General features: G+C 39.6%; 1 long non-coding RNA gene across 1 annotated transcript; it reads left to right on the forward strand.

Moving 5' to 3' along the window:
• Nucleotides 1–7,262: 7,262 nt before the first annotated feature.
• Nucleotides 7,263–7,797, forward strand: LOC114138589 (uncharacterized). The gene is made up of 3 exons (XR_003594240.1): nucleotides 7,263–7,338; nucleotides 7,518–7,585; nucleotides 7,679–7,797. It is a non-coding gene; the product is annotated as an uncharacterized LOC114138589 (long non-coding RNA).
• The last annotated feature ends 18,473 nt before the right edge of the window (nucleotides 7,798–26,270 follow it).

Genomic DNA, 26,270 nt, shown 5'->3' on the forward strand with positions numbered 1-26,270 from the left:
CTGGTCTGAATTATTGATATTATTACATACAATATTTTTGGAAGAAAGGTAGATCTTTATGTTTTTTATGCTAATCTGCTGTGTCACTGAGAACCTCTGTTTTGATTGTGAAACTGTATCATGTTTGTAAGAAAAAATATATTCAGTTTTAATATAATTTAGCCTATTGCTAAGAGTTCTAGGCAATCACATTTGGTTTTTTCACAGTTTTGAGTCTGATTCAATTAGCTGTTGAAACCAATTAAATGATTAAATATTGTATATTTTCTAAGTTACTGAACAGACTTTTTACTTTTAGCTAATTTAACTTTTCATGTTATTTTGCTGTTTGAAGAATGTTATATTATTGCATAATTGTAGTCATTTTACTACCACTCATTTGAATCCTTATGCTGGACTAGGAAGTGAATCTATTGGCACATCAACCCCACCAAGATTATTCACTGGCTGCCATTGGCTTTTCCCCTGTCTTGGGGCATGATTTCCTGTAAGCACCTTTAGCACACTCAAAGTTCCTTGCCAAGTTCCAACCCCTCCAAGATCTATTCCTCCACAGGCGTCCTCAACGACCACCAACTCATCCTGGTAAGGAGGTCAGAGTTCCTAGTGAGAAGTTGGGGCTACCCTTGAGCGCTTTGACTCAGACTATCTTTCTCTCATTCTAGTCTCCTAAAGGCTCGATCCAGGGTTATAGGGGGAAGATGCAGAAAGCTGCTGGCGAGGGCAATACCAACCTCCAAAGGCATTTACAACCCCAGTTACCTCCAAATTCCAACACTGGGGCATTTAGGATTTTTCTGTGTAGCAGGAAGTGAGAAAATGTTCTGAAAAGTTCTTGAAGTTGACTACAAAGGGGATAAAGATTTTCCCAAACCGCTCAGGAGAGGTCATTAGTCTTTCCCTGATTTTTTAAAATCATCTTTCAGCTCCAGCATGAGGTTAATCCCCTCTAACAACAAACTTTCAAGTCAGGTCTGAGCTGAGATGTGTTCTGTAGGGCTTAAAGGAAACCCTGTAGCCATTAAGGGTGTAGTCACAGAACCAAGTTAATGACTTGGTGGCTACTTTAATATGATCAACAACTGTCACTCACTGGTCCTTCATTTAACTTTAATGTCTTGGAAAGTTATTCACATATTTTAAACATGCCTTCATTTTAGGAGAAAATACAACCAGCTACAGAGTTTTAAATAAATGTTTTGTAAAGACCTTTAATGACTGAACAGTAGAGGACAGGTCAGTGCAGTTCAGACTGACATATTCAGGAAGTGTTTGCACCACCAGTTGGACTCTCACTGGGGAGGCAGAGTTAAGCCCATCATCATATTAGTGTAACAATAAACATAATGCACAATGACTTTTTCTGGTCCAATGAGTTGACTGTGTTGGATGCTGTGGTTGGTCGATTGTATGGGCTGTTTCTACAATGGAAGCAGAATGGTATTTTGTAAAAACACAAACTACCATATTGTTAGAGAAGCAGACAAAAATGATAAGTTTGGAGGACTGGATAGACCCACAGCTCAGGTCAGTTTACACAATTTTGTATTCCACAGATCTAGCTTTGATGGATGATGAGCAATGACAAAAGCACAAAATCTCCTAGTTTTTAGGATTGTTAGATGACCAGAATTAACTTAAGGAAAGATATAACATTCCTTAAATTCTGTTTGCAAGAAAATACCTCCCTTTTTGATATACCTTGTGAAAGCTTGAGGGAGCTTAAAGATGCAGGTTTATTTTTTGGACCCACAGGCAGACTGGTTATCAGGAGCTGTTGGGACCATTGTGGAAGGGTGAGTCTGAGCAGACTCTGAGCTTGAAACGCTAAGTTCTTGCTCAACTCTCAGGCTGGGGTCTCCTTCCAGGAAAAAAAGTGTTCTAGGGAGCAAACTGCTCCATGACATTGATGTCAGACTAAATGAACTTCTTCCCCATTGATCCACACGGGTGGTGGGAACATAAAATGGAAATGATAAACCTGGCTTTCTTGACTAACAACTTACCAACATCCTTTCCTTTGGTTTTTTCTCCTCTCACATCCTTTGCTCTTTTATGTAAACTGGGCCAATATTGCTTCATTGATGTTTTCTAGAGGGCAGTAAAGCATTTGAAAGCATATTGGCTTGTTTTGGTCTCATCAAGATGAAGGATACTGTGCTTTCATGATCAATACAGCAGCAGAGAATTACTGTTCAAGATGCTGTTTGTGAGGCCAGCAGAGCAGTCACACAAGTCTGATATGTGGACCTATCATCTCATCAAGCCTTGGTTTGGTCCAGTGGTGGTGTCTAAGGAAACATATGCAGAGAAAGCTATAGTGTCAACCATGTCTGATGCTTAAATATGATTTTATTTCAGTGCATCTCTCATTGTGAAAAATGACAAATATATTGTGACCTACACTAGAGAATAACAATAAGAAAAGAAGCATGAGTTTGTTAATTTCTAATCTAAACAACCATAGTGGGTAAAGAATCTGTTGTAGTGCAATAAAAACATATCATAGCCCATCTTTATTACCAGTTTCAATTTATTAATCTCAGCTCATTTGTCCACATTAATGTCAGTGTGGACTTAAAATGCAGCAGTGAAAATCAAACAGAAATATGGGGGTGAGGGGTGGAGGAGCTTTTAGTTGCTAAAGTAGGAAATGTTTTTGTTATTAATTATTGACCATTTGCATAGATCATTACATACAATATGTAAGGAGATTTAAACAACTGCAGCCCTGGATCTCCAGTGCAAAGTTGTATATTGGCATGAGGATTTCCAAGGGCGATATGATTTTTAAAAAATGTACAGTCATCAGTCCATGTCAACTTTTGTCTTCAAATAGATGTCATTGCAGAGACATAGTTTTTGACAGCATTTAAGAGCAGTAACCTAGTGCTCCAAAAACAGTACAGGTGCTCTCCACGCTGAGTGTTTAGGCAGGTGTACCTGTCAGCAGGATATCGGCGGCGCCTGCGTTTGGACATGAACCTTTGTCCAAATGCACAGGTTCTTTCATCAAGCTATTGAGAGAGAGAGATGAATCTGTTATGGATCAGCAGGAGGTACTTCACTGTAAATGTTAGAGAAATTATGTCATCGTTTTGATCTGTGCAGCACTGCACATTATTGCACTGGACAAAGAAAATATACATTTATACAATACCAAATTCCTATAATGTGTTAGAAAGTCTGGTTTATAGAAGCAAAGCATTGTTTTGATATCGAGCAAGCATCTTCTTGTCAGTCTAGAGCCTGTAAAACCCAAATGTTAAATAAGTTTAGTTAAATTTGTCTTGTCAATCAGCATAGTAAAAATATGTAAACATCTCATTACATGTATCATTATTTTTACTCTCTCTCACACAGTAAAGGTGTATTAGGTATGTCATGCATAAAGAACTAATCCTTATATCCAGGGCTCCTAATAATAGCTTACACTGTTACAGCAATTAGATGGTGCTTCCCAAGACAGGCTTGACATTGAGAAGAGATATTGTATAGCTTTTATATGGGAAGCTCTTGTAATAACCCTAGTGCCTTCGATTGCGCCCAGTGACGTTCAGACTGGATGCTGATGAAGGTGAACTGTCGCTCTGCAGAACCACGGCATCTTTAAGAGGAAATAGAAACAATCTGTCAGCTAAAACAAAAGCAATCAACAGCAATATGATTGACAGGACCCCTGGGTGCCGGGTCCCCATGGGAACAGGTCTGCCTGTCAACCCATCATACTGATGCAGAGTCATTGCTTATTGTCCTAAACAGACATAATTACACTCAACCTAACATTATTAGCCAAGCAAATCATGTAAATATGATGACACAAGGGAAATTTTGTCACTTAGGCAGAGTTGTAGAACCTCAGTCAAAGTTGGAGTTGCAATATGTTCCATGAAGGTTACCTATAAAAAATTACATTATTTTAGGGTCTTTTTTTACTCACAGAAACTCACAGTTTGAGAGCCTTTTGTATTTTTATCTTGCTCATCAAGCCTTTAATATTAGACCATATTGAGAAGCATGTTCAATGCACAGTATCTCACTGGAATGTTGTCCAAAGTTAGAAGGTGGAAAGGGGAAGAAATGGAGATGTAATTCTGATTACTGAAATACACGGTGCAGCAAATTATAATGGGAGTACCGGTTTTAAGTGTGAGTCTTTGTAGGGGTGTGTTTGTGTGCATCTGTCCTCATTGGCTCACCATACCTGGGCACACCAGGGAGCATGAGGAACTCGCTTGGCTTAACTAGAAGATCTACCTGTCGGTGTGCTTCCTTCCGGGCTGAAGTGGCTAGTTAGCATACATGCTTCCATGCATGTGTATTTACCCTGCATGGGGGTGAGGGTGTACATGGGGGTGCCCCTGCATGTGTGTATGTGTGTGTTAAGGCCTCATCTCAAGTCTCACCGGAGACTTGTTGTCTAAGATTAATGAAGGTCACCGGAATCCTCCAAAGTATTCCAATAATTAAGGCTTTGTTTATCAAAAACAAGTTATATTAAGAGCAAAAAGATTCATGGTAATTATTCATAATCTTAACAATTCAAGTGTAGCCACCTCATTTGTGCCTTTAATTCTTCTTGTTAATGTTTTGCATAAATCTGCATAATTACTTGAGATGCCTGTTGTATTTTTGACAGCTACTCAGTTCGTGTGCACTAAAGGGTATCAAATGTGCCGCGCACTGCATGCTAAAAAAGTGCTTGTGTGGCTAGAGCACCCAAAGCATATTTCAGCCATCAAGCCCCGCCACGCAGGGCTGTAATGCATGCAGAGAATGGGGTGTTTTCGATCAAATGGAGTAAATAAATGCTTCTACCTTTGGTAGTTCGATTGAAAGCTTTCATAAATGAGACAACGGCAACAAAATAACACCGGAGAAGATGAGCATCCTAAAATGAACCCAAGCTTTGAACAGCTGGACCTGAGGTGCCGGGGTGAGTTTGGCTATAAAATAAAGGACACCCTTTTTAACAAGTTAATGCATTTTTTTCCCTGTATTAACAGAGGTAGGCGATATGCATTGGTCAAAATATTGAATGACTACAACATCAGCTGCCTCTTGTTGAAACTTTTTGAGCTATTTCCTATGGGTGCAAAACAACCGTCACGCTACTGTTGTTTCATTCTGCTGCATTTTCAATTAACAGAAGTAACTATGGCCAAACCACAAAACCTTCTAATTGAAAAATGACATATGTTGTGTTTCAACATGCTCATAGCCAACCTGACTGTAAGTTTTTTGGGGGTTTTGGGTTACGTTTATGCCACAGCAGGGTGAGTGTGAGTAGTCTTACAATCTGGCTATCAGAAATCCCTGCAGATTTTAAGCTTTGGTCATCAGGTGAGCAAGTGAAATTGGAATTTTAAAGTTTAATATTGTAATAAGTTTGAAATTTTAAATAGACAATTTGAAACCCAAAATGGCTACTTTACATCTAAAAAGTTGCAATAAAAAGTCTGCATGTCATTACAACAGGTGCTCACATATTGCAGTTCACTTCTTATTACAACATCAGCTGTTGTAATAAGCTCATCCTTATTTGGATGAGTTATTAGGAATTGCTGGAATCCTGAAACCTCAGAAATGGCTTTGTAATCCAAATGCTTGTGATATGCACATGACGCTTTGCTTTGTGAAATCTTTTAGCCTACTTCATGTTGTCAGACCACTTCTGTTTAGGTAATGTGACAAGTGGAATTGAACTCAACTGTCCAAAAAAAATGCTTTATCATTGTTAATTTGTGTTTTAAGCAAAAATTACTTTTAAAATTAAAACAAGAGAAGTTGGTTTGGTTAGCTCTGCTCCTTTGCTAATTAACATAATTATTTAGAAATTGCATTCTTTATTTGCGTGAGTTATCTTTGTCTAAAATTAGGATTTCTTTGATTATGTAAAACACAAATAGATGTAAACCAAAGAGGAGCAGACACTTTTTCCCTGTAAAGTGAAGCTGTCCGATTAGTACTTTGATATAAGTGATTTAATTTAGCCTCCCACCCTTCCTTATTTGCTGTTACTTAGCATGTGGCAGGCATGGACATTAATGCGTGCATGATTGAGTTGCAGTGGGTGATGATTTTAATAAACTGACACAATGAGGAGGCAACAGGTCAACACTGTTTGGATTCATCCTGTGCACAGGTAGAAAAGATCTGGTGATGATGCTGAAAAAGATGAGACCACACTTTACACCATGTTTAAAATAACAACCTGTAACCTGTTTGTCATCCACTTCTTTCCTGATGTTTTTGCACAAACTTTGCATATATGCATGAGTAGGCAACTTTAACATTCTTTCTCTCTCTCTGTTAGTGTGTGTTGTCCACTGTGTCTCGCTCTTCTTTGTAAATCACCCTTCTGCCCCAGCTTAGAGAAACATACGGCTCTGATGTTAATTGAAATGTCTAATGAACTAAAGTTAAGAAATGGAGAAGGATGTAGGAGGAGAAACAAGAAGACAGAGAGAGGGCAAGAAAGGAAAGAAGTTTAAAAAAACATGCTGAAAGCTTCCAACTTTTTTTAATTATGTTTACCCAACAGGCTTTGCTTTCTCATTTAAATAGCAAAAACATCTGGCCACGGTGCGCCACTAGCATGGCAGCGGTAGTCAAGCAAATCTTGTGGAAAATAATGAAATTAGATCCCTAGTGCTGTGACAGTGGAAGGGCAGAAGACATCCGCTCCATGTTAATAAAATTCCCATGAATGAGTGAATACAATTAGGAAATTGTCAGTGGCGGCGGTGAACTTTTGTAACTCACTGATGTTTGCATCATTCGATTAAGGCAGCAATTTGGACTTGTTTATTTGCGTCTGTTGTGGCTTTTATTAATTGTGACCTAGCAGTGATTGGCCTGCGATTAAAGCAGTCACATATGATGTGGCTGAGAGTGAGGGATGGATTGCTGGGTTGGCTGGTGAACGGTAAGCTTTTGATTTTTAATATTATTGTTTTTTTTCTTTAATGGCTGTGAATGTGCATCTGGGAAACAGGGGCAGTTTTGCATAGGTTTGTGCGTGGTATATGCATGATGCATCATCTTTGAACACAGGCAATGGAGATAATGTCTCTCTTTGATCTTAAAATTTGTAATAAAATAAATCTAATTTCGCCCTTTCCTTTGCAATGTAGTGATCCAACATGTTATTTTGTAAGTGGGAGGCTGTAGCCACCCCCTTGCAGTGGATGACAGATGTAGCAAATAGAAATTTCCCTCTGAAAAATAAAGAAGCTTAAAAGAACATTGTTTCTGTTGTAGAGGAGGCAAGAACAGTGCGTAACATTGATGAGAAGCAACTGAAAACTCCCTTGAGATATTCCTTGCACAATGCAGGTAAATACATGATTTATAAATGTTTCTCTATTTCCTGTTTTTCAGTCAATGGTATATCAGCACATCTAGCTTTTACATAAAGTTAGAAAGGTACTAGGTTAAATTTCCTGAAAGCAACATTAAAAAATAAGTACATGTTTTCTTCCAAAATTTAGTTTTTCTACCCTCCATGTTTACAGTCAAGCCGGTGCAGCACTACAGCACATCTAACACTACAGAAAGTTGGAAAAGTACACATTTGAAACTGGTAACTGCTTCAAAGTTGCCGATTTTAAAAAAGTGTTTGTTTTTCATATTTACTGACGATGTTTACTTTTTGTCTGTGCTTTGGTTTACATAGATGTTACCATTACCACCTCAGAGATGGAAGCCAAAGAAAGTTACAACAGTTGTGGTTTGAAATTCTCAAGAGAAACTACTTAAAAATATTGACAAATACAATATTTTTATGTTCATTTACTTTTGTCTCTATTGTTTGTTTATATACAAATGAGTAGTAGCACTGCACCACATCTAGTCATTTCAATAGGTAGGTTCATTAGGTAACCAAGCCTTTAAAATTACCCATCCTTAGTCTCTTGGGTTTAAAAATGAAAAAAGATACTGATTTCCATGTAGAGTTTTGTTCTTTGTGACATAAATCAGGTAATAATTACTAGCATTTTCTGATGTTGTTAGGGAAAAAAATAATGTCTAAATCAGTTAATGAAATAGAGAAAAGACGGCTCCAATCAAGTCAATCTCAGCTCAATATCACTAACGTATTAAAATATAATATTGTAAATAGAAAATTTGTGCTTGCTTGTTGTGACTCTATATATAAAAAATTAATGATGGGGGAAAAAACCCAAATTCAACTGTTTCGGTGCAGTTGATCTTCAGTTACTTGAGTGAAGTCCTTACAGCAGTGTTTACTTTTTACAGTTTATCTATACAGACTGCAGTTCATTGGCATAATTCACTTCAAATACTCTTGGTCTTTATCATCCCACTCCTGGGGTCTGCTTTCCCTTTGTGAGTGTCTTTTGTAAATTTGAAGTAGCGTCCCTCTACCCTTCTTCCGCTGTGCTTTCAGAAGAGGAGACTGTGTTTACTTTAGAGCTTCAGACAGGCAAAGGAAAGGATTACATTCGTGGAAATGAGTTGTCATTTCAGGAGGTAATAACGGCTTTGGGCCTGAGAGCTCGACAAACACAACGCGGGCAGAGCGGATAGGATGAAACATGGGAGATCTGCAGAAGAGAATGTGGTGTGTGTGGATGTGTGAGCTCTTAAAGGATGGGTCACAGTTTTACACGCACATTATTTGGCTGGACATCTGTCCAAATGAGAGAATGGTATTGGATTCTGTTGGTGTGTCTGGGTAGTGGTGTTCCCACCACAAGACTCCTTCAGTCTTTAAAGCTTCAGTCCACTTGGAAGTAATCATTTCCATCCCTGTTGCTTGATTGGGTTCATCCTGTCAACACAACTGTACAAGATTTTCTGACAGCCATGTTTTTGCCTTTCGTCTTGGCTGCCCTCAGAACTGCCTTTGCTGCATTTTATGCTGACTTAAAATGTCTTGGAGTTTGGAAATCTTCATTCTTGCCTGCCAAGCCAAACAGAGCTTTTTAGTTTCCCCCTCATATGAACAACGGTGACCTTTTGACTGCGCAGCGGTTTGCCAATCACTTTGGGCGCTTCAAGACAACACAGGCCTTCTTCTTTTGCCTTAAATCAAATGTACACCCATGCAGAAGTTTTTTTCTGAGCCACTGATGTTTGGACAAATGCTAAAATGCATTCATGAATTATTTTCTACATTCATTGGAAACAATTTATGATTGTATTGTCCAAGTCTGCAGCAGAGGTTGTAAAAAGTTCAATACATGTAAGACTGGTGTCACTTCCAACCTCCTGTGGGTTCAAGCTAGACGGTTTCTGGTTGGCAGGGGTTTTCTCAATACTGCCATCTACTTGTAAACCAAATCCTTCACATACTCATCACTGATCTACATCAGTACTGAATTTCATCAACATTTTGTGTGTTATAATTTTAACAGAACTTTACATAAAAAAACGTTAAAATTCATCACTCTCCCGCTCCACTCTCACGCTAGCATTAAAGTAATAAACAATGGAGCTTTGTTTGAGAAATAGAAACAAAACTGACGGGTTGTGCCTACCATTAGGGGTCTCTGGTTGATCAGTTTTACAGGCTTTCTATGTACTGCACTTGATGTTTAATGATAGAAACATATGTAGGTGTCCTGATGTGGCTTAAATGTGTATTCCAGGCAGCATGGAGGTGAGGGGCAAAGGGGTTTAGTTAAGTAAGAACCACATACTAGCAAAGACATTTTGCCATGTGCAGCGATGAAGCCATGAAATCACCAGGCTTCTTGCTATTAATGGCACCCGAGGTATGAAAAGCCAGGGGACTTATAGTTTCTGCACATTTCATTGAGAATATCATTAGTCTGAGATGGGAAATTTCCTGGAGGTGAGATGTTGAGGTAAAGGCCTGCGTTTGTGTGTGTGTTCATTATGTGTGTGAGTCTCTAAGCATTTACATCTGTGAGGAGAAGGGAACTGCATACAAGTATCTATTTGTGAATTTTTGTGTGTTTGTATGCTTGCACATAAATACGTGTGCATCTGTGTGTGTATGTGTGTGTCAAAAGACAGATGGGTAATGGCCCCTGTGCAGAGAGCGGGGCCCTGTGTAACGTGCAGCTCTGATTGCAGACCTGATTACCTGCCATATGCTAGCTGAAGGGTTGAGGGCCGGACCAAATGAGAACAGTATGCAAACGTTAAAGCAGCGTTTTTATAGCGCAGTCATTATACCCCCGCTCTGGCAAATGAAAATGAGCATGGCAGGGAGGGAAAATAATGAAGTCATAAAAAAACGGACGGGTCACGGTGCATGGCCGCCACCTCCCAGCTATAATCCCAAGGAAGGGTCCCCTGCTATGATGTCAGTAAAGCGCTGCTTTGAGCACAAGGTTGGCTGTCTTCCACTGGAAAGTTTCCAAAGTGGGAAGTTGGCACATAAAGTTCAAACTGGGTCTTTACTGAAGTCAGAAAATCAGACTACAACACGTGTATTTATGTGTGAAAGTTTATCTCCCCGAGTGTGACGTGATTATGTTCCTATTAGCCTTTTTGTTCTTTATTATTCATGTAGCATACAGGTCTAAACTGACCTTGGAAGACAATCATTGACTCTCCTTTGAAAACACTTGTTATTCCAGGATTAACACACATACCAATACTTTATCCCAGATGAGCATAGCAAATAAATCCAACATTTGTTTTGCAGAACCTCTGTTCTCTCTAGATGCACTGTGATAATACAAGATATCCTTAAAAAACTAAGTTTAGAGATCAGTGGTCACAATATTCCCAGGTGTTGGTAGGAATTGGAAGTACTGCAGAATAGATAGTTAATAAAACTGCACATATATATAAAATAAAAACAAAGCACACAAAAGAAAATTTAAAGCTGCTCATATAATGGGGACATAAATTTCCCCAAGGTTCTATCGTGAAGTCAGTCTCCGGCTGAGATCCTGCCCTACGGCGCCCCCTCCTCCACAACTCCACCAGACTAGCAGCAGCAGCAATTAGCAGACACCTGGTGGAAATGCACCTCTGCTGATCTCATAGGAACTAGAATACTCCTAAGAATGCTTATAAACAGCATCAATGGAGCCTGGAGAAGAATTGTGATGATGTGCTGAAGACATCTACATCAGGACATCCAGTAGAGCTGCTTTATTTTGTATTTGAAGCAGTCAGGCATCTGGTCAGAAAGTCTCCTCGTCACCTTGCTACAGGGTTTTCATGTACAGTATCCTGTAAACACTGGATCTCAACAGACACCTTTGTCTCAGCCATTTAAGGTTGTCAAGTCCTTGTCAGAAAGTTTGACATTTTCAACCCATAAATCTTAACAGATCCTAAGAAGAGATGTTTAAAGCCAGACTTGTTTGGCCTGTTTGATCTACCACAACCAGGTCTCAACCACATTTAGACATCAATAGCTCTGCCCAGATGGCAGCTGGTTGTAAGCCCGGTGAGGGTAAGAGTGTCAACAAACCAGTGGGATTCTCAGCTCAGCTGTTTCTCTACAGCAACACATCACATAACTTCACATTAGGGCTCAGTACATCTATCGATCTCCTACTACATCCTTCAATCAAGACACAAGTAAAGTTATTTTACGGAAGCAATCCACATATTTCTCGTTGAGAACTTTGACTTTGGAATTAAAGGAACTGACTCTCATCCTAACTGCGTCACATTGCATCAAACTGCTCATGTCCACCAAACATCATTAGTTGAAGAAGCACAAAACTACATAATCTCCTAAAGCAACGATGAGACTGAGGTCCTTTATCACCTTGATATCTTGTTCATGATGTCCATGAACAAGATATCATGATGTTTAAATTGTTATAATTAACAACAAAATAACTCATTCATAATTTGGATCATCTTTCCACTACAAAATATTTTAGCTTTTTTCTCTTAAGGTTTAAAATTTAATATTATAATTCTACTCCATTTAGGGCAAACACAATAGATTTCTATTCTTGTATACTAATCTGGTTGTAAATTAACACTCAAATGAAATTCTGTGCAGTTCCACTCGACGTGCTGTATATGTCAATCGCGTGCCGTGTTGGGAAAAGAAAACTGATTCCCATGTAAACCCTTGGGACTCCCACCTTCCCGCAAACCTGTTAGAAGTGTGTCTTAGGAATGACTTTTGTGGCCAGGGGCTTCCCATCACTTTTCCGATTTCCCTCCATCAGGAGAAAAAGGGGGACTTGTGCATAATCCTAAAGCCCATTGTGGCCTAGTTAGTGGGAAGGGAACATGCCTTTCCGACTGGTCGTGCCTTTGTATGTGGGTCAGCTTCATTCAAATTCTCTTTCATTCCAGTTCTTCCGACACTGTGGCCCATCATTAGCTGTAATATAGGTCACCCCAGGCTTTGTGAGGCTCCAGCCCCATTTGCATTCTTGATTCAGAAGTCGCAGTCATGGGGTGACTGTAGGTAGGAAGGTGGGAAGCTAAGGGGGTAAAGATAGCATCAGAGGTAAAGGGAAAGCTTTTATCACTTTTGATGAAAGGATGGGGTCAGCCTGGATACATACTTTAAAGGATTTGGTTGTTTTCCCAGTGGAGAGAAGATAAAACACCTATAGTTTCTGGATGAAATGTAGCATGATTCCACTACTCTTCCTATTGGAATAAAAATAGATGAGAAAAACAAGGATGCTGTTGAAATAACAGTCTAGACATAAGTCAAACTGCTGTTGTTTTAAAAACATCTGTTTAAAAGAAGTCAACCTCTTTTAGAGTGTGGCCTTTGACATCTTCGCAAGAAAAAAAGTGGTGCATTCAATGGGTCCTTCAGAAATATTGGTAGAAGACTGTAGCAATGACCCAAAGGCAAAATGAAGCTGGTATCAGTATTCATCAGAAACACATTAATATCTGATGTCAGGAAGTGTCAACTGTGACTTTTAACAACTGCTACAAAGAAAATATTAAAGAGACATTTTATATAATGTCAGAGGCATAATGATTATCTCTAAGTGTCATAATACCTGTCCATCTATTGTCAATTTTATTCAAATCTTCTAGTTAAACCTCACTTTGCCTTTTATATCCAGCTTTCTTTTCATTTTGCATGAAGAAACTACATTTTTGGAGGTCATTAGAAAAATCCAGTGTCAGAATCAGCAATTCAGTAATTAATTACCGTATTTTCCGCACTATAAGGCGCACCTAAAAACCTTCAATTTTCTCAAAAGCCGACAGTGCGCCTTATAATCCGGTGCGCCTTATATATGGACCAATATTGAGCCACAACAGGTCTCGCAACTACTGTAAGCAGCCGCCGACTTCATTTTCCCCTGTAGAAGAAGAAACGGGAAAGCAGACGCCAACTTCATTTTCCCCGTAGAAGAAGAAATGGGGGAAAGCAGCCGCTGATGCAGCCAGCGGTGCAAGCTGGGTTTTGTGTAAAGACCCCAAAATGGCTCCTATTAAGAGACATGCTTACAACAGCAGAGTTTAAGCTCAAGGCGATCAGTCACACAGTAGAACACGGGAATGGGCTCTTCGCACCTGCCGCGCTGACATCACAACCGCATGCGCAAATGCGGCTCTCTTTTTTCGCTTTGAGTTACCATGACAGCTAGAAAAGACAAAGTCTTATTTCAGACGCAAATAAAACAATACTATGAACATTGCTGTCTTCCTAATATAATGGGCTTTTAAGTTTTCATGGATTTCCAAACGATCCTGAATTAAGAAGACGGTGGCTTGTAAATATTCGTGGCTACCAGTTAAAGCTAACGCTGCACAGCAAAGTTTACAGCCTTCACGTCACTCCGGATCAACTTCTTCAGCCTAAAGACGAAGGTAAAGTAGCCTCCTGTGTTATTTCCATGGAATCACTTCTGTATTCAGCCTGAAAGAGTTTATGGGAACCAGAGAGCAGACCAGAGCCAGACAGCCGAGCAACTGATCTGCCTGTACACACTGCTGTAAACATCGTCCTGCTTCACAAGAAGCATGCTAAACTAATAAAGCGAAATAACACGGAGACCTTAAGGAACACGGTTATATTTTTCTAAAAGCAACAACTTTGAACCTGAACCATCAGCTGAACTAGAACTCCGACACCAGAGCTAATGCTAAGCTATGGGCTCGTTGTGCTTCAGAAGCAAAAAGCCTGAACCGTAAAATCCCCGTTATTTGGTCTCTGACACTGACGACAATAAACCACGTAATATACTTGAACATAAGGTAAAAACATTGTCCGTTAATGAATGATGAAAAATGTTTAGATACTTAGATAGCACATTTTTACAAGAAAAATGACCGGCATAAGCTAAAGCTAATGTTAGCCACAAAGTTTAAAGAAAGTAAAACTCACCTTTGTATCTGTGTATAACAAGGCGAACATGTTGAAACCTTTCTCCAGCTACTTGTCAGGGCTTTGGCTCGATGTTCATCATTAAGCTGAGGTGCAAAGAGCCCATAGAGCAGCAGCGAGAGAATTTAACATGAACAATCAATGGTGTGGGAGTGGAGGAAGCAACAGCTGTTCATTTTGGGAATGAACGGAGTTTTCAGAACGCTGGTTTGTAATCTATTAATAAAGTTTGACTGACCTATCTGACTATTTTGTCGACATTCCCTTTATCGCAGTTCCATCTAATGGATGCATAACGTAACCCCAGCCTCTACTGTAGCGTCTATTCTATGCGCCTTATAATGCGGTGCACCTTATATATGAAAAAAGTTTTAAAATAGGCCATTCATTGAAGGTGCGCCTTATAATGCAGTGCGCCTTATAGTGCGGAAAATAAGTTAATAATTAAAATCAGTTGGTTTTCTCCTGATCAGCTTGTACTATCCTTGATCATTCTGGTTTGTGGCTTTATTTGGACAAGGATTAAAGGAAAAAAAACATTGAACTTTCTGTTTTTTATAACTTAAACCTCTACTTTTTTATGTTCTATGGTCAATGTTGGTCACACTGCTAAAATCAAACAAAGGGCTGTCAAACAAATGGGCTGTTCTGTCCTTGTATGACCAAAGTAAAAGCCTCAAATTGGCAAAAAGTGAGTTGGACTCTGACAGATCTTTAGATTTAATAGTGGAAAGAAGGATGTTTGGCTTACGAATGTCTGGGTTTTGTATCTAGTTTTGGCAAATTGTGTGATTCTGATGGCATCTACTTATTATGATCTTCAGCATGTACTACAGGGGAGTGGACAATGGGAATCCCTGTCACTGGGTCTGATGTCAGTCATTGTCTCAAATGCTGGGGCCTTGACTGCAGTAATGTGAGCGCTGCTCCCGTCTGCAGCAGGGGTGAAGAAGCTCAGGCAAAAAACAAAACTGTTTATTTATCACCACTTTGACTTATCAACTCTCACCTATTAGAGCTGGATCGTTACCAAATCAATTCCCGAAAACAAGCAGCTGAAATTTGCTTCCTCTGTAAGATGGCTTGACTCACCCTTGTTGATTATTCTCCACATCAAAAGGAGGCTGTCAAGGCAGACCCAGAGCACCCTAGAGGGAGCATAGAGGGAAGTTTCAAAACTGGCATTGCAACGCCTTAAGATTCCCCAAAAGGATCTGAAGATTGTTGCTTTTGAGGAGAAGGTTAACCCTGCAACCTGATCTAAGCAGAAGATGATGGATGGCTAGATGAACGGATGATTGATTGATTGAAGACCCAACACCTTCCTGTTTTTCTCTTTTTTTTCCACACTGCAAGGAAACGATCACACTGTGAGCTTCTGTTGAGAATAGAGTTGTTCACATCAGAAAACACATGGCAATGATCCACACAGCCGATTGTGTGGCAAAAAACTACAAAAGTTGTGACTTCAATTCAGTAGCCTGAAGTCTGCAGTAACTGTAGTGTTTAGTATGCAGAGGAAAGAGAACATATCGACATTTTTTTCTCCTTGGCAAATTACATGGTTCCACCTTAATTGTTATTGGAGATGCTATCGTGAAACGGATGCAGCCCTCGCTTCTGAACCTACAAAGGCCTGACAGTGGTGTGAAGGGGGCAAAGGAGGGGAGCTATGGAAAATACGACCTATGTATAATTAATGTTCTCCCTTTTTCTCCCTCTTGCAAACAACCCCTCTATCCTCTTCGGGATGGACAGCTGGCGCCACAGTGTCTCTTTTGACCTCTAAGGGTTGCAGTGTTAACTTGAGATACCAGAGGTGGGAGAGAAAGGGCAGACTGTCAAGAGAAGGCATATGTACAACCTGTCTGTCTGAAATATATGTTTAGCTCAAGCACTAGTGGAACAAGTCAGAGTCGGGCTGGGGAGCGGGGCTAATGACCGGGCAATTTATACCCAAATAAATGATAATTTAACTTTACAACATAGATATGCCTGCAACAGCGGAGCTTACCTGTTTCACCACCACAGAGAGCAATTATGTCATTCTGAAATCCATCTGACATGAACTACAACAAACCAAGAGAACAACAGAAACATCAGGCTACTGGTCACTAATGATGAAACAACACAAATTCAAATCAGTTCAGAACCGCGGATAGCGATCGGATGATTTTGACACTTTATCAATTTCAACTCAAAGCCTGAAGCCCGGTTGACTCGTTGAACCGAGCACACAGCAGCGCACATTGAAGCGAGTACGTAGAGGCACACACCGCATGCGCAGCGTGTCGCAGCACCTCGTGCACCTCTGGATGTTTGTAACTCGGCGCGGATCGCGCGCACCGCCTTTCACAAAAAATAGACGATCTGGAAGATGTTCTTCCAGGCGGCTCCAATGTAAACCGTAACTATAAACGGCATATTGCTGTCTTGGCTCAAAAACATGCTCAACCCGATCTGCTGAAAGTGACTACAACTCAGCCTTCAGTCCCTGACATCACCGCTGTACCACAGACAAAGAGAAAAGGGGATGTAAGGCTGGGCTGATACAATTTACAGTCTACAGTTAACTCACACTTTCTGAATAATGTCAGAGTTGCTACCTGTAACTAGTCCGGCTCCTTCGCTGGGCCCCCCAGCCTGCCGCCCCCCCAGCCCTCTGAAGCTCCGCTCCTGAGCCCAAGTAAAACAGGTATAATAGAACTTTAAACTACCCAACATGGCTGACTCTAGTTTTCTTTCCTTCTTAGTGAGGATTTTCTTACTTATAAAGTACACAAAGCACACTCACACGCTGGGATGACTTTTGCACTCCCTCGTCATTTCACTCTCTGGCTTCCCTGTCTACCCATTAATTGATCCAAACAAGGCTAAGATTATCTCTGCTCCTGTGCAAGAAAAAAATGCTGGAGTCACTGCCATCTCTTTCAAGATAGCAGAAGACGAGACAGACAGAACTTTGGCTGAAACTCCTCTGTCGCCTTAATTCCTGACGGGAAGCACATTAATATCGCTTCACCCCACCCTACCCTAAACCCTTTCCCTCTTATCTCCATCCGAAGCCTCTTTTGATGTCCCAACTCTAATCAACTTGTCCGGGGCCGAGGGATGTGCGCCTGACACGGGACAATCGCCGGAATCTAAATCGTTACATCTCCTCTGACATTATGGTGGCATTTTTGTCGTGGCAGAGGTAAGAAGAGTAAGAATCGGTTCAGTAGGGACTGCAGTTCTTTCCATCAGTGTGTGGAGGGAGGCGGGGGTTGGCGGGGTGGGTGGCATATTCATATTAGTGTGGAATTAGGCGCCTTTTTAGATGTGCAGAAAATCCAGTGTCGGCGAGTAGAGCGCTGGAGTCCACACGTGTCCTTATCGGGGGATGGCGGAGGCCCTATTCATACCAACTGCTATCAGCATAATTCTTTTTGACATTTCAGATAAGGATCTTAACGGAAAGCTCCCAACGAGGCAGTCGGGGGAGTTGTCAAATAATGCATAAATCCTACATGTTTACTACTAAAATATCAGCCTTTTAAATATGTGTCAGGATATTGGCTTTTATCGGGCAATCTGCGAACCCTCATCCCATCCGCTTCCCATATCTTGGCTATTGACAGGGGTTAGGGGTGCATGCATGTGTTTCCACCGAATGGCATCAGCTCATGCAATTAATGCATCAAAAGATTGCATACCAGCATATGTTAGTTCTGTTTGCTTCTAACTAGTTTATATTTTTTCTGAAGTATTACCTGAAGAGGCTGATTCATTTTCTAATATGTGACTGTATCAATGTCCTTTGTTTAGTTGTATTCATTAACAGATGTTGTCCTGTTTGTACCAGGTTTTAGCTGCAAGTAAATTCAATTAAATTCCCTGGACATTATTGATCCACCTCTTTATCAGCTATTTTTTACTCAACCTGACACAGGATCCAAATGACTCAAACTAAAGTTGTATTCAGTTTGGTTAAGTATGGACAGGGCCATGATATGCCAAAATGTTCAATATTTTTGCATTAATTTCAAATAAAGGTGCCTTAACATACAGTGCCTTGTAAAGGTATTGATACCTATTGAGGTGTAGATCATACAAACTGTGACCGTAAAGTGCAGACTGTAAAGTGCATTTTGTTTTCCAAATCAATTATGGCTTGCATTTGTATTCAGTCGCTCCGTCTTAAAGCCAGGATTTGTGGCCTTTGTGAGTATTTTACCTGTTTCTTTGATTAATGCTCTCCATGCTGTCAGTGATATGTTTTGGTTGGTTTACAGTTGTGCCATAGTCTTTCAGACGATGGACTCAGCAGTGCTCTGTGAGAAGTTCAAAGCTTAACATACTATTTTATAGGTTCTCCACAACTTTAAGCCGTGTTTCATTTCCCTTCACTTCACAGTAGTACACTACTTTGGGCTGGTCTATTTAAAGCCTTACTAAAATAGAACAAATTTTGGTTAAATAATGTGACAAAATATGGAAAATTATAAGGAGTTTGGATACATTTGCAAGGTGTTCTACATGGCATATTATAATACAGTTAAGGAAGGCTAATTTGAAGGCAGAAAGGAAACTTTTTCTTACATCATCTACATTTTAGTATAAAGGAGTCTCTAGAGACCTATATATAATTGTTTCTTAGCACCTTGATTGACATGTGACTAAACTTGGCTTCCTAGACTCATGGACATGGCATACAGTACATTCTGTAAATGATTTTCTTTAAACAAAAAGTCTACACAGAAAAAAACACTATATAAAAATGATAAAAATGTATAAAATAAATGATTACTTTAAATACTAATGTTTTTGTAAGAGTAAAAAAAATGGTTTTGTATGATGTGATGTTATACAATGTTGATTTAGACAAAGGCGTTTATTCTGCTTAGCGTTAAAAAGAAGGGAAAAGATGAGTGACTGAACAAGAATGTCACTAATAGGACAGAAATAATCAACAGAAGACAGCTGCCATACATGCATGCTCATATGTTAGAGGGCTGTGGCCAGTCAGCCACATAATAGAACAATCACTCTGTCACTCATCCTCTGTTATTCCTGTGACTGTTACTCCATTTTAAAATTACACACACACACACACATGCAAAATCTTATTTTCTTTTGTGCTTTTTCTTCTCCTGTCATCTTTGTCTCTTCTGTCCCACTCTTTTTTGCGTTCCTGTTTCAAATCTGTCCTCGGTCAGCGTTCTGCTTTATTCCTTCCTCACGACACATTGTAGGTTTTTGGCACGTGACCATTTTAAAGTGTCTTTGTCACTTCTGAGCTCATTTTTGTCTTGTGGACACCTGGTTTATACAGAATGCAGTGTGATACATCAGAATGAATCACCAAACAGTGATGAAAGCAGTCAGTTATTTATGTAGCTTAATTTGAGCATGAGTAGCTTTGGGACTATGATGCTTTGAGATATTGTCAAGTCAGGTGAAAGTTTAGAAGAAGAAAAATAAATTCACTTAAAATGACAAAGACAAAATCAATTAAGTCCAGCAGGCAGATATATTGTGAATGTCTGTGTTCATTGTCTGTTATCCATTTCATAATGTTACATAAAGCATGTAATGGTTGGTTTGTTATTTTAAGTCAGGGCTCTGTTATGACTTGGCCAAAAATGATAGGCCAGTGCCATAGTTCACTTTAGATGGTGTTTATTGTGTTCATCTTCAGGTGAAAACAAGTTGAAGAAGCTGTTAGTATTTACAATGGATGTCCAGTCAGATTAAAAAACCGACATAAAAATCAAAACAGCAGTACCTTCATAGCACTTCAAAAGTCCATCACCTTCACTGTGACTTGCAGAGCACTCATTTATACTCACAGGCCCCACCTACAAGAAGACAAACAAGAAATTAAACAAAGAGTAAATTTTTTGTTCCACGTAAGCATGCCAAGTAAACCCATATCAAAGTATACAAAATAAATAAAATAGTAATATTGGTTGATAATCCTGAAATAATACTAAAAAAACAAACCTGTGACAAAAAATATAATATTAAATTTAATGGACCTTACCAAGCTCCGCCCACAACCGACCCACGTGACCGCAAGTCTCACAAGCAAAGCCTCACAGCGTTGTTTCTATGTAAACATGACTGGATTAGTGCATCATTTCTACCGGATTTTCACAATATATCAGCTACTACAATGGACAGAGGAACTAACAAGTTCATGTCATCATCAGGGAGGAGGTTACTGGTTTCTCAGTCACAAGCTGGTTGCAAACCTGAGGCCAGCAGGTGTCAGTCAGTTATGGTAGATCTGAAATTTGGTTTGGTGACGTCAATATGAGAAGCTACAGACTGATAGGAGGAACCAAAGAGCTCTGTAAAGGCAAAGGCAAATCTTCTGAAGCTGGGATATAATTAATTTAATTTCACATAATTACCGCGGTAGAAGCCATTTGTTTGCTAAAATTTTATGAAATATATTTGTTCTATTTGATGTTTGTTGTGAACGACGTATACTCACAAATTAACGAGGTAATTAGTCCAACATTTAGAAACTACAGCGGCTGTAATGCGCCACAGCAAAGGTAAACATAGGTAAAATAACCCGAACAGGTGATCAACTCAAAACCACTCGTACCTTTTTACTCTCTCTCTCTTTGTAGTTTAAGCACACCTGTTCCCGTGGCAATCCCCCCCCCCCCCGCAAGACGAGCAAAGATTACGTTAAAAACATAACATTCAGTCAGTTACGATATCAAGTTTCCGGGCTTGATATTTATTTATCGATTATTAATCAGCGCTTCCCTGAACACAGCGATGGTTGATTGACTAGCTGTACTTGGTGCTAACGTGGCTAACACGAGTAACAGTTTAGTCCAAAGTATTTTCTGCTAAAATAAAATCTTTAGTGTATGTCGGATACAGACACATTGGATATTGATCTGTTTAGCTAACGTAAGACTGTGTAGCAGACAGGCTTCAAGGTGTAGAAGTTGTATCAGTTCTGCCATTATGCTGTACTTAGCTAACGGGAAGCTAAGTGTGTTTGTGAGATGGCCACGCACGTGACCACGTAGAATGGGCATCAGCCAATGAAAAGCGGCCCCTCTGGTAAGGTCCATAGAAAACACTCAATTAATACAACGTCCTCATTACGTCATTATGTCATCACGTGACTTCCTCCCAGCGCTCAATAATCCGGAAATAGCTTTTTTGATTATCTGAACCAGGAAAATGTTTGACAACTGAGGCAGGAGCATCGAGGGTGCACCCACGACGAACCGCGGCAATTTGTTGTCAAACAGTTTTATTGAGGAATCAGACACGAGAATTGAAAGGGTTAGGGTTACCCTATGTCGGATGTGCGTATGTTTGTGTTTGCGTGTCTGTGTGCATGTGTGCCTGCATGTCAACACGACTCTGTCCTTGTGACAGCTCCTTTTCCCTCATTTATTTACATAACATAAAAGCTGAAAAATAGTATCTACTAGTACAATGTTTTATGTGAGCCTTAGTCCAATGGCCATTTTTTAGGTTTATGTGTAAACCTGAAAAAATTTTGATAAGTATACTGGACCCCTTGGATTGCATTTCCTGTCCTATCACTGCTTTAATAAAAGCCGTAGCCTAACATGCCAATATTTTACTAATTTTATTAATAAAATTCAGCTGTCGGTCTGTCGCATGGTTAGGCTTGTTGTCCTGGTAGGAGAACTTCCACCTCATCCTCTTACAGACTTTCTTCCTGAATTACCCTCCATTTAATTCCATCTATCTTCTAAATAGCTCTGTGGCTTTAGCATCTTCCATGTTTTTTTTTCTTTTTTTACTTAGATTTAAAAGGGGCTTCTTGTGACTTTCTCTGAACATTTACCATCTTTTATTTTACTCTTGCATAATGGACAAATAATTGAGTCTTCTACCTGAGCTGTGGATCTGTACTTACGTGTTACCACTTCTTACCTACTTCTTACCTACTTCTTTGATTACTGCTCTCCTTTCCTCGCCTGTCAAATTCTGAACATTTTGAAATATGGTGGTAGTGGCAGCTTCCACCACCCCTAATTGGTGGTGGTGGAAGTACACCAATTAGGGGTGTGCTTCTGATTTTTAGCAATATAGCAGAAAATTGTGTTACTTTTTATCACTTAAAATCCAAATAAAACGCAATAAAGTTTGAAATGTTACAAAATTTGAGTGTGTTAAAGCGGTGAGAATACTTATGAAGTCATAGTAGAAATCACATATAAGCTGTTTTAATCCATGGATATTGAACATTACTTTGCTTATTACTTGAAGCTTAAAATCTTTTACATTTTTAAAGGCGTTAAAGTCAAAGAGGAAATTTTTTCTTATTATTTAGACATGCAATTGCTGAATATCTGTTTGAATAATGAAAGACAAATGAAGAAAACTTGTTTTGTTTCGCTTTGAGCTGTATGTAAGCATTCTGGAAGCATTCCTTCTCAGTCTGGTGGCATATTTTCAATCATTATTAAAATGTCGGTAGTTTAAGGCTCGCAGGCTTTAACCTCTGCTACCTTTGGTGCGTGATAAAAGACGAAGCCACTATCAATCTTTATTGTCTGGCCCGTGTGCTGTAATTGCATTCAATAGTCCACTGATTCTCTTGTCTGGACTAATGTCGGGGAGCAGAGGGGAGCCACATGCTCTAACTGCAGCAAAAACACACACGGATGCAGATAGACACTCAGGTGTGCAAATGCACAGGTCAAGTTTTTATTGCGGAAAGCAATTGGGGGAGGTTTTGAAGAGTGTTAAATGCACAAAGAATATGCAGAGTAACACAGGCAGCGGGGAACACTCGGCCCCTCCTTGATAAATTGTTGACAGTGTAGATTGTGAGCAGCTGTGCGACCAATGAAGAGGATTCATCGTCTGGTCAGATTGTTTATTTGATGTCGTTAGAGTATGTGTGTGTGTTAGACAGTGATGTCACCATCAGGGTAGGGCACATATTAAAATTCAAATTTAAGCAACCCTGAGGAAGGAGGGAGAAGAGATAGAAGGAGGAGTGGGAGAGCTGGAGGAGTGCCAAAGTCTTGATTGGATCTGAGTGAATAGTAAGAAGGCTGACGGAAAGGGAAGAGGGTGGAGGAACCTGGAGAGACAGCCGGCATGAACGAGGAAAAAAAAAAGAAGTGTGGGTGTGTTGTTTTAATATCCTCCTGTAGCACTTCAAGCACATCCTAATGAAATCCAACGGCGGCCTTTTCCATCCCCCGTTGGAGTTTACCGGATTATGAAGTGCATTTGTGAGCTTCTTTTTTGTTTTGTTTTTTTGTAGGTATGTATGCGTGTGTGTGTATGAGCTGTTTGATTACATATCACCCATCTTCACTGGGAAAACTGCCGTGCATTTTGCAGAGCCTCACACTGTGGACGGCCTCAATAAGACTGACATGCCAGGCAGGTAATAGATTTGGGCTCATCGTCGTATCCATGTGGAGATCACAAAACCTGCAACCCTGTGGATCAAGCCAGAAGAGAAGCAGCCATTTGAAATTGGTTATTCCATCCCTTCTCCCAAATCCTTCTTCATATGCAAGATATTTTTAGGGGCATCCCGCTCATAGTTTGTTTTTGATTGACCAGGTTCAGGGTTATAAGGATGCCTCTTTGTTGTTTTATGGGAAGCTCAGACTCAGCAGTTTCAATGTAATGCAATTAACATGTTGCTAATTAACATCTAAACTGTTATGTACCTGATAAAATACACAGACCAAATAGTTTCCTGTGAATAAAAGAAATGGAAGTTGAAGGGATGCTAAACCCAAGGCTGCATTCAGAGTCACGGAGGAAAACAAACAAAAACTCAACTGTGACCTGGAGCAGGATAATGTGGTTGACGGAAAGTAGGCACTTTGTGATTTAACACTTTAAATTAACCTTCTTTTTAGGATGTTTTGTTTTTGTAACACTATGAATGTTAAAGACAAAAACATTTATTAAATAAAGCATTGCAAATGCTGAGGAAATATAATTTTTTTTGTAACAAAAAACAAACAAAACAAAACATAAGGAGCATTTAGATATATATTTGAAGTATTACAATAAAAATGCCTATGTGGTTATTTTTATTTGTAATAGAAAAAGAAAGGTGCTGCAACATTTGATAGTGCAGTATTGTTTATTTTTTATTCTTTTATTTTTTTAATTTGGTTTGGAGTATAAATGTAACAAATTTAAGAAAAAGATATCTACATGAGTTGGAGAAGATGATAATGGACTATAATGTTTTATTATTTTGGAGCAACATATTTCATGTTCAGCTATATGAAAACATGTTAGCAATGTGGAAAGTTTGTACCCATTGATTTTAAAACAAATATTAGAAAAAATGTACATTTATTTTGAGAATTAAGATTGTTGGTGTACCAAGCCATATTAATATTTTCATTTAGGTATTTTGATGTAGTAAATGCTATCAGAATATTAGTATTAAATATGTTCATTTATTTATCCATTTATTTAATTATGTTTGGTTATTTTTATAAAAACTACTAAAATTGTAAGAATTTAGGAAACATCTTAGTGTGTATATTTCATCATTATGTTGTAATTATTAAGGTCTTTATGATTTACATATACTTCTGGTAATAACCCTCATTCTCTTTTATCTTGATCCAACCCAATATTCCAAGGCTAGCTGGCTAATACTGTTGTAGAACCCAGTTGAATTGTTTGTAACTGTGGCTTTGTCCCCAACCAACCAACAGTCATAAAAATCATGCTGAATTCTCCTCAGCATGACAAGCAAACAGTCTTGGCAAAGATCTGCGTGCTTCACCATAAGACTGTGACCATGCACTTCTCTGTCCGCTCTTTATATTGATGTCTGTGTCCACGGATTCTTTATGCAAGCTTTTTTGTGCGTGCATACATTTGCATGATACACGCATACATTCAGTGTCAGTGGAGCTTGCAGCTTACACACTGCATACAGTAATGCATTGCTGAATATCAAAGGAAATTACCCTTCACCTCGGTGCATGGATCTTAGCGAGTTCCTTAACCAGAGGAATGGGCTTTGAACCAGGCAGATTCCCCCAGGGCCTGTATCCCAGCCCCTCCCCGGAATGCCACGCCGGATAAGGCCCGTAATTCCCACTTTTAGGTTTCCATTAATCTGATCCTGACACAGGGGAGACGGGCTGCTTTGCATATCGCCTCCCCAAGATGGAGGGCTATTTACATGATCGCCTCCAGATTGAATATGATCAGTAGCCCTCCTCCTCCTTCGCCGTCCTCTGGTGCTGGGATGGTGGGGGGAAGAAAAAGAAAACGTAGATTCTTTTTTTTCCCAGCTGGTATTTGCTGCATTATCATGGATGAAATATTATTCACTCAGGTATATACACCATATCGTTTCAATATGTCTCAAGTAAGACTTGATGGATACATGTTGCGGATATTACGAGTTCCCTTGACGAACACCATTTTTTTCTTTTCGTTTTTTTTTTTTATGAATGTGACAGCAGAGATGGAAAGATCGACCCATTTATCATTGCTCACAGATAGCGCTAATGTGAGGAAAACTATACCGGCACCCCCGCCCGCCACCCACCTCACCCCTTCCCCAACAAATGTGAGGAACACCAGTGAACAGTCCTCCATTAGAAACCATGAAGGCAAACCCCCATGTAAATGTATCTGTAATGAACGGCGCGTACAGGAGGTGCATTATTCTCTTTCTGCTACATTTATTCCTGAATATCAAATGAATATGATAAATGTGGAGCGAGGGGGTGGCTTTTGAGGGGACGAAAAAGGGGGGCAAAGTAAGCTGAGGATATGAGATGAGTGATATTGTTATTACACCGTCGACGATGAGCAGCAGAATTTGAGACGGTGCAAGGCGCTCCTGCTCTTTCCCTTTGCGAACACATCACCTGCTTATATGTCTGTTACCATCCGTCCTTTCAGCTACTTTTAATTCATTTTTTTTTCCTTTTCTTGTTTTTTTTGCTTTTGTTTCTATTCCCCATGTCAAGCAGGTCTGCATATT

Source organism: Xiphophorus couchianus, chromosome 22 (assembly GCF_001444195.1).
Source record: "Xiphophorus couchianus chromosome 22, X_couchianus-1.0, whole genome shotgun sequence".
Taxonomy (NCBI): Eukaryota; Metazoa; Chordata; class Actinopteri; order Cyprinodontiformes; family Poeciliidae; genus Xiphophorus; species Xiphophorus couchianus.